The sequence below is a fragment of the Fringilla coelebs genome (assembly GCF_963513975.1).
Source record: "Fringilla coelebs genome assembly, chromosome: 3".
Taxonomy (NCBI): domain Eukaryota; kingdom Metazoa; phylum Chordata; class Aves; order Passeriformes; family Fringillidae; genus Fringilla; species Fringilla coelebs.
The window spans coordinates 104739845-104750214 of record NC_140030.1 but is presented as its reverse complement, the minus strand read 5'-3'; positions in this window follow the sequence as shown (position 1 = coordinate 104750214).

Sequence of the window (10370 nt, the reverse complement as noted above, 5' to 3'; positions counted from 1 at the left end):
TCCCACTGAATGCAAGTCTGTCATTCTGCTTTCCCAAAATCCTTGGTATTTCTGTTACAATTCACAGCATGGCCAGGAAATTGCCTTCTTTCTCATCATGGCCTCCCTAGCAGTCAGGCAGCCCTTCTGGATGTTGCAAGTGGCCACTTACTGTAGGATAAGAAAGCCCTGTGGCTCAGACAGACTCAGTGCCCCCCCCTTGGCAGGGTCAGGCTGAGCAAGCCCACCCCACAGGCAGTCCCAGGGAGGCCTTTTATTTATGTGGAGTACAAGCCCACAGTGGAGACTGTGGTGTCAGCCAAGGGCAGAAGGAAGCAGCGGCTCTGCAGCAATAAACACAAATCAGGAAACATGGCAACCAGCGACACACTGACCTAGGGCATGGCTGTGAGGAAGTGCAGAAATGTTCTCCAGTGCGGTGTCTTTGCAACACAACATCCCCAACACCAAGTGCAGAGGAGTCAGGACAAACCAGACACGGAAGGGGAAGTAGTGCAGGGAAATGCCAAATTCTGTAAAGGCATCTGGAGTCACAAGTGAGGTCACATTGCTTGCAAATCCCCACAGCCACGGTCCTGTCTGCAACTGTCCAAGGCCAGTGTTTTCCAAACCTCTCCTTGACACCTGTTGGAGAACTAGGGAACACAGGACCCACATTTCTCCATTGTCTGGGAAGTATCTTCTTGACTTTTCTGGATGCTTCAGGGATATACCTCCAAAAATGCATGTGCACTGGGGGCTACCAAGAGACATAAAAGCCAGGAAGCCATGTGCTCTTTTCCAAGATTCCTTCCCACCTGGACAAGAGTTCAGGGCTGTTCTTGTGTCCTCACTGGGCTCCTTCCATTTGAGTCACTGAATTCACACACATCTCAGGGTGCATGCAAAGGTGGTCTCCTTCTCTTCGAAACCTCCACCTTCTACTTGCTCCAGCAAGAATTCTGAGTCCCACCAGCCCCATTCTACAGTCATGCTTTCTACAAAATCCTCACTCAGGGATCTGAAGTAGCAACTCAGCAATTAGTGTTGTGAAAAGGCCTAATGAGTTGCTTTGGAGACCAGCAAGCACTACAGATCTCTACAGAACTGGCCATGGCACCTCTAACTCCTTCTTTTTCTCTCTCTTTGTGTGCTTCTAATCTCCATATACCACCCAACAACTTCCTCTGAAATGTGTGTGCTCACCACCTATTAAAGGCTGGCAAACACAGATCAGTGTTTTGAGGCATGACCTGATATATGACTCAAAGGCATGTTGGCTTAAAAGGGGAGTGAATCTACCTCTGCCTCTACCTTCTGGCAGCCTGACATACATGGTTTAATGCATGGTTTGGCCCTTGTCTTGCATCCAGCCCAGACAGGGCCGTATGAGGTCAATAATACTGGGAAAAGCCTGAATTAGATGGAATGGAAGTGCTTGACTGCTAATTATCCATTTGACCTCGAAGCCTTGGACAGCCAGGGTCTACTATAGGATAAACTATAAGATACAGACAGATACAGACACTTGGGCTCTGAAGACAAGGACTCTGATAAATGAGATCTAGCCAGCCTTTCTATGGTTTAAGACATTTCTATCTTGTGTATATGATGCCCAAAGCTGCAGATCTTAACAAAGTAACAAAAAACATCTGGGAAAGAAAAATCACACTAGGGAGAGCACTTCGTATATCCTAAGCATGGATGATGTAGGTCTAAACACAGTGGGGGATAGAGAGAATGTTTTTCATCCTCCAGCTACTTTCACACCAGTCCACAGCATCACCAGGAGTGCAACCACAAAGTTTGCCACTACACGGCCCCAGGGTCAGTTCTGCTTGGAGAACTGTAATTCCCTCTCTGTGAATTCCTGCATTGTGCATGCCTTTCACCAAAAATTCAGTCATCTCCTCTGGGAAAACAAAACCAGGCAACAGCTTTTCCAGTCATGAAAAAATGAGCTCAAATGTGACTTCGGGTGGCTGTCCTGAGCCCCCTGGAAACATCCTGTGCTCAGCTGGTAAAAGTCAACATCCAGGTGGAACATCACCCACCACCCAAGGTGGAATTGTACAGCACCTGCTCAAAACAAAGCTGGAAAGCAAAGAACAGGGTGACAAAGACAAAATGAGGGATGGAACAAAACACCAGATCTGAGGTCAACATCAAAATCTAACCAAATAGAAATCTCCAGACAGAAACATTGATAAGTCCAGAAGGAAAGAAGAATGAACCAAAAAAGTTTCAGGATGAAATTCTCAACTCAGAACAGAACAAAATTAGTTGGGGAACAAAACAAGAGACAAAAAGGGAGTCAAGTAATGCTAAGGAAAGTTTGAAAAAAGAAGTGCTCCCACCAGACCACCAGAGAATTTTTTTTTTTAAATCTTTAATTTTACAGAAGTATTTACTTTTTATGACAGTTAATATTGTCTAACAAAAAAGAGACTAAACTCTGATTCCAAAATCACGTGTCCTCGTGCCTGCAGTCAGGTCCCAGAAGTCAGACATTGATACATTTCCAAACTGCAGAATTTCTAAGCCAATCTAAGGCTGTTTGTTTGCTGTCTGGAGTATAAAGCTATGAACCAAGATTTCCATCCTGTTTGGTCTTGATTTCAACATCCTATCTGGAACATTCAGCTCATGTTTTCATGTTTTTCTAAGCAACCATGAGCATTAGAATTTTTTTTTTTTTTAATTAGAAAATGGTGTTTCTTATGCGATGTCTTTCTTCCAGCAGCTTTTAAGGAAAAAAAAATTCAACATCCTGAGACAGCTGAGAAAGTCATAAAGCTTAGTAACCACTGCAATATGCCATAAAAAATGCTTTTCATTTCCCCTCCACACATAACTCACTTTTTTCTGTCATTCAGTCTCTATTCCAAAGGTTTTACTGCAGTATTTGCTGAACCACTGTACTACAATGAATATTTTTAACTTCTTTAAAGAATTTCCATTAAAGCATGACTTGGGTGGCTCAACAAGCAAATATCATTGCTACTATACCTGTCATAGACAAACAAACAAACATCTGTGCTTGGATGGGATCAAGACATTGTTTTGTGGGGAAGCAGTGCTCCAAGAACACCACAAAGTCACATGGGGCCCATGAGTGCCAAATTTTAGGTTCACATTTCAAAGGAAACTCAAATAAGTGGAAAATCACAGGGACACAAAGCCCCTCAATGATTTCATCAACAGTTTAGAAGAGCACTCTGCTGTGTTTGTTCTGGCTAATACATGAAATATCTAAGCCCTCATCAAAATGCAAGTGTTGAAGCATGTAAATAAATGATGAAGCAAGTTCTCCCACCTTAGGAGAACTTTGGCTTCCAACATATTCCTAAACTCACCCTAACTTGAAACATTTCTCCTTGTCTCCCCTGGACAGCAAACTCCAGCCAGAGTCAGAAGGAAGCCACATTGAACTGAAAAGTGCCAGAGCTGTGTCTTTGGTTTCCTGGATAAAAACTGTTCTCCTGGGAACTGCTTGAATTTTGAAGGACTTTTTCTGTTCCCTGGCATGATGTGACTCAGTTCCCAACAGACAGTGCACACAGCCTTTGTGGACCCATGATAAGAAAGAGTCTATGCCTAAGATGAGGAGATTTGCCAAGCAGGTCTCTAAAGATGTCCTTCCACCCTTCTGTCTGTGTGCTACAGAAACCTTTGCTGAGGATCTCCTGTGACGACTATCTGAGGAAAGAAACAGGAATTACACCATGCTGCTTTTTAAGAACCTCCAAGAAAGGGCATTAATTTCTTGCCTCAGTAATTTGGTCTACTGCTTTGCTATCCTCATCCTTGCAAACACTTTTCTGGTTCCAAACTCTGATGTCCCTCACTGTGATCTAATACAAATACAGCTAGCAGGAGCACAGAGAACACATTACTCTGCCACAGCTAACCTCACATCAATCACACCAGCCCCCAAAAAGGGAGCAGAGTCATTTTTCCAAACTCACTGTAGTATTCTGACTAGTAATTTTTCAACAATTATTAATTAATTAATCATTATTCAATTACACTAATCGTATTTCCACTATACCAATTATCTTTTCCTCCAAGTGTGAAAGACTTGTCTCCTCAGCAATGCAGGAATGTGGGAGGTTGAAATATGTGTTTGTGAAAGTGCCAGGTAAGAGAAGGAAAGAAACCAGGCATTGGAAGGCAGGAGAGTAGATGGAAAAGGTCAGAATTACATTGTCTGGGGGCGTAAATGCTTCAACCCTGTAATCAAACAGAAAAAGTCATATCACCAGTAATTAAAAACTTGAATTAGTACCAAACTAAACCTACTGCATGTGTCAACACTCTTTCTAGAAGCACAAGTGCCACCTTCTTCTCTGTAGGTCAAGTAGCAGCAAGGGCATGGCTGCAGGCAGACCCTCTCCAGCTCTGCTGTTCTATCAAGACTGTCCAAAACCAGAGTGAGGAAAAATGCATTGCTGTCCCCACATTTCCACCTGCTCACTGTGTTTTCTGTCATTAGCCAGCCTCAATATTCCCAGCCTCAATGTTCTCCCACTCCTAAGAAACCTGCAATGAAAGAGCAAAACCCATCCAAACACTAAATATTTTTTTAAAACCAGAGCAAGCGCCACAGAGTTCAGCCCTTAGACAAGCGCTGGGATCCGGTGGAGACTGAGGGATTTTTTTTTTTTTTTTTTGCCATGTTGGACTCTGTTTTCTCACCATAGGACTGGTATGAGGAATGGGAGCTCCCTGGTGGTAAAACGTGGATTTGCAAAGGTGGACTTGCAGTGGTTCCATGCTTTTCCCCGCTCCCATGGAAGTCTCGGGATAACAGGAGCACAGTCCTGTGCTGCCCTCTCCCAGTGCACTGAGAGCAGTCAGACCTGAACACTGAACACAATGGTGTCTAGTGCAGGGGTGCCTGTTTCAGAGCCCAGCACAACTCCCAACTCCTCCTTACAAACCTGGCATCCCTTTCTCCAGCCCAGGCATGCAAGCTGTGCTGGGACACACATTCCTAGGCCAGGAGGTACCTGTGTTTGGTTAATGACAAAATCAACGGCAACCAGAGTGCTGTCAGCCATCCAGATTTCATGACTCCCCAAACCAGAAGAAGACCCAGCCAAAATCCAATGGAATTTGGCTGAAAAAGAGCTTGGACTGCCATGATTTTCACAAAGCAAGAGGCCTCCATTTTTTCCTACCTGATTTTTAGGCAACAGTCCCAATCAAGTACCCAGCAGCCCTTAAACAGTTAGGGTCTCAGGGGATGTGGAGGAACCAAACCACTCCATCTCAGACAGCTCACATACAAGGTTTGCTCCTTAACACCCACTTTGACATCTGGTTCTGAGCTGGGTGAGACCACTGCTCTGTGCCTGAAGATCAGCAGACCCACAATCTGGACACTCCTGGCATATCTAGTGCCTCCAAGGGACTGGGAAGAGAGACAACAGTGACATATCACCAATCCTTTCTGGCTGGTGCTCTGCCCTGCAGCCCCAGCACGCAGATGAATGATGCCCATGCAACCTTGGGCAGCTCTTTAAACCCCCAGCCCAAGGCAGAGGTCTCCTGCCCAACTGCACCTCCAGCAGGTGTAGCAAATGCCAGGAGTCTTCACAGGTTCAGGTGGTGATGAGCCAAAACCAGAAAGGATGAAATCCACAGAAGGTTATCAAAAGTGGAGGCACAATGCCAAACTCAGGAGATTCCTGCCTGCACATGGGAAGATGGCAAACCATTTAGATGATCTCCTGCTGCCAGCTGACTGCCTTTCCTCCCCAGGTACCTCCTGCCAGGGACAGGACACCAGGCTAGACAGACTTCTGATCCAATCCAGGACAACTCTAAAGGGAGCAGAGCTGTCACATCTCAGGCTGCAGTAGCCTACCCTTGGGGAGTGCCCTCTGCAGCTCTCTAACGCTTCCTCCCAGACTGAGAAATTGCACCATGATCCAGGAATGACCCAGAGCTGGACAAGTTTGTCTCTGTAAGAAATAGTCACAGCAGCTGGGGATAAACAAGAACATCAGACAGGTGGGCAAAGCCACAGAGGGACCCAAAGCCTCAGAAGAGGGGAGGGAAGAAGAAGGGAAAATAAAAAGGAGACCAAAAAAATAGTTGGAAACTGCTAGTTTGCATCTGGCTGAGAAAGTCAGGACTGCTCCCTGACAGACTTACAGACAAATTCCTTTCATGCCACCAGATGGTGCCGTGTCTTCAGTCACCAGCAGGCAGCTGCTCTGGGACAGCTGCCCTCCCTCCGCTCAGCGGCGTCCGACGGGCGCTGCTCTCTCACTGCTGGGAGAAGGGGAGAGACAGCCTCGCTCTGCCCCGGCCTCCCCGGACGGACACCTCCCAGCTGCCCGGCCACTTCCACCTTGAAGTGGCGAGGCTGATGCTGAATCTGGGCCTGAGACAGTCGGGATCCGGGAGAGGAGGGGAAATGAGCCTGGAGCCCATGGAGCTGGAGAGAAGGTCAGGAGTACCTTTTAGAGCGCTGCAAGAGCAAAGCATCATGTGTTGGGAGAAAGACTTCTGTGATGGGCAATCTGGCAGGGGAAACACTAGCCAGGAGTTGTGTTTTGGTTACATTCAAGTGTTTTTGATCCAGCAGAAGTGTCAGAGCCCTAGGGAAGGATGACAGGGAAGAAGTTGCTCTGCCTGGCCAGATTCAGCCCATACACCATCGACTGGCAAGCTGTGCTTCCTGGCTCCCTTCAGAAGTGCTGCTGTAACCATGCACCCAGCACCCACATGCAGCTTGTTGGGTGACCACCCATCCAGAGATGTGAGCTGTGCCACTCAGGCAATGCAAAGGCTCAGAAGGAGAATGCTGCTTGCTGAAGACAGGGAATACACAGGCTCACCCAGATGGTCCATGCCCCCACAGCAGCCAGCCTTTCTACACTCTGTGTGCCAGAAAAGAGCCAGCACACCAAGCACAGGCCACCAGTACAGATTCAGGCACACAGAACAGATCTAAAGAGGGTGGTGGGAAAGGAATGCTCTACTCACGCTACCCTGTTTTTCAGTGGAGACTTCCCACAGCCACTTGCCTGGACAAGACCAACCACAGCAGGTATATATAGCTCACCATGACCCAGCTGTCAACCCAGTGCTATAAATACAGCCAGAGTAGAGATACAGCTATCAAGCCACTCTTGACTCCATTCATAATCTGTCCACATCCTGCAAGCCCACAACACAGATAGGAGAGAGGTAAAGGAAACTGTCAGAGATTCCCATCCACTGCACACTTGCAGGAAACACAGAAAGACCTTCTTCCTTCCCAGTGTGTCTCTCTGCAATGTCCTCCTACTCCTCCACCTCAGCTGGCACAGCCCAAGTGGCAGTAGTGGTAGGAGTGTTATCCATCCATATGCGAGGCTCAGGTTCACCAGGAAAGTAAATCGCTTTTTGAGACTACCTGATGTACTGGAAGGCAAAAACACTGATATGCTTGCTCTCCCCTGCACCACCCATATCACTGTTGGCACAGCCAGCTCCCACAGCACTCAGACCCATCCAGACCCAGGCTCTGGGCAGATTTGTCCTGCAGCCCATCCCAGTTGTGCTCCACAGGGACTGCCAGTGCTGTGGCTTCTCTCCAGTGTCACAGCAGCCATGGCTGCTGTTGGGAAATGAGTGCTTACCTCTCCAGACCCACCTCTGCAACTCAGGCCTCCCATAACCACCCTAAATTTCCAGAGCATTCTTCAGAAATCATAGTCAATGCTACTTAATTATCTTTTAACAGTTTTGAAGGGCTTTTCACTACCCTCTAGCAAATCCTCCACAGCTATAAGGCTGCTGTTGATGAACGTCTACCATGCTGACTAATATGTCTCATTGCTTCCTTTTTCATTACCACATGCATTTCTTATGGTTAGACAGTAAGCAGATTAGGGGTGAGGATTTTCCAGTCCATGCCTGTACATCACCTTGCCCTATACAAGGGGTAGGGCTAATTCAACTCCCATCTAATCTTACCCACAGAAGCCCTCCATAAAATGAACTCCCAATTTTAACGAGAGCCAAGCTCCCTCCATTCCAGAGAGCCAAACCCAGACAGGTTCAGTAAGTGGCCACAGCCCTGACAAACACAGATGGGCCTGCAGTTCCCAAGCCAAAACAAGAGGCCATCCTGCACGAGCAACACACCTCCAAAAGGTTTCATTATTCTGATGCAGCTGAGCACAAACCCTGTCATAGAAAACTCAACTGCTGCAACAACCTTCTGTCTGGGTTACAGAGTGTGAGGAGTGGGGGTTCACAACTTCAGGAAATAAAATAATTATTAACGGCATTGCAGATAGCAATTACTAATGGCATCAGCAGCAACCACCTCCACACCTGGAACAAAGCCCACATGAGCCACAAATGCTTATTCTCCGAGAAATCCCTGCAGTCGTGCCGCATTCAGTGTAGCAGCAGGATCTTCTTACATGCGCAGAGCAGAGATGGCCCGAAGGGTCGGGTGTTACCCTGCTAAGGCAGCGAAGAATTCATCACACTCGCCACAAATTTCCTGCCCGAGGCTGTGGGAGCCGTGCAGCCTCTCTGGGCTCAGCCCTCCCCCTCTAGAGAAGGGACTGCACACACAGCCCTGTCTCACGGCTACAGCACAATCCCAGGGAACGCTGCAGAGCGTTCGGGTAATGCAGGCAGAGATGTTGTTTAAAGCTTTACCCGCTGGTTCAAGGCCTCGCTGTACTCAAAGCGAGCCTCCCTTCTCAGACTGGCAGGGATTTAAGATCCAATTCCTGTGTGTGCAAGGGAAACACATCATGGTAAGCTCTGTACATTGCCTGTTTTGAGGATTTAAGGGAGAGCTGAGCAGTGGTCAGCCCTTAAGCTGATTCTGGAGCAAGATGCATTTCATTCTCACATAAAAAGTATTTCAGACAGGCTTTACTGGCAACAAAACCAAAAGGGAGGAAAAAATAAAAGCCAGGTAAGAGAGTAGCTTGATGACATTCTTGCTGACTTAAATTAACATGAAGCTGTTCCACTGCTGAGCTGACTTCTTGTGTTATTTCCTCCTTTGTCTCTAGTGGAGAAAATGCCCCGGGGGTAATGAACCACTGAGCTAACTTCCCCATCCCACTCAATCCAGACCAATTTTGATGAGGCTGATAAAATTCACCCAGTTTTACAGCAGCAAGTAGGGTGAAATTTTAGTCTGGTTGCTAATGGCCTGCAGTTCTTATCATGCAGAAGTCAGAAGGACTGCAACCTGCAGCAGTTGTGGAGGTTGACAGCAAATAAAAGGGAATATGAGTTCTGGCATTGATCTGTAGCAATTTAGGAACAGCCTTTTCATTACTGTAAAAATAGGAAGTATTGATAAGCAGCATCTAGCTCTGATCTGCACTAAATCTCAAACTGTAATACCGAAAAAGCAGGAACAAAGTTAACACTTCAAAAACAGGAAACTAATGCAAAGGGGAAAAGCAGCTTGGCCAGACTCACGCCGTAGACTAGGATTGGGCTTTGGACCAAATACCAGGCTCTGGTTCCTGCATCCTGCCTGCTGCACCACCTCCTCACTAAAGGGATGGAGCATCACAGCAATTTCTGGAAATCGCCCTTACATTCTCCTGTCCCCAAATTTCCCTTTAAATTTTTACTCCAGCGCACCTGCTAAGCAGAATGTTCAGCAATGCACAGCCATGGGCTCCTCGTGGGTTTTTTTTCCTGCCAGTGAATTAGCTATGACTGTCAGGTTTACAGAGACTTTCTGTTCCTGTCTAAAATTATCTTTGCTGATCCTTGCGACGCCAAGACCACAGAGCCAATATTCCACAAGCCCTGAGAAAAAGGCACTGTATTTCAGGCACACTCAGCTAGTGTTACAGCAGCATCCATCAGCCACGACCAAAGCTCCGGGTCACCACCGTGCACCAGGGGACACTGTCTGTTCCTTTTCGGCATCAGACAGCACAGAGTCAGGGTCCGGCTGCTCTGTGGTTGTTCAGCCAAACAGGAACCTCTGTGACCCCTGCTCAGGGTAAAAGTGGATGAAAAGACGGCAGGTGGATGCAGGCAGATGGGGGAAGCGGGGCTAAGAGGGAGACAACAGCAATTAGCATAAGCAGCGGCAGCCTCAGCTCACCAGCTGCTTTGCCGATTGTCTGCCTCCCCGATTTCCAACAGCAAAACAGCAATTTGCCGACGAGCACAGTCAGTAGCCAAGGCTGCCCCTCAGGACTGAAACTATCAGGGAAAACAAACGATTTCCATGGTACAAAACCATGGCTTGCAGGGCTTTGATGTAGGAGTTTGCCTAAGTAAGGCATGGAGCATGCAGCTCAAAACAGACACTAAATACTTCAGAGCGAAAGGCTAAAAAAGGAAGGTTTTAGAGGAGGAAATGAGTCAGTAGCTTGGAGGACGGGAGGGGGAGT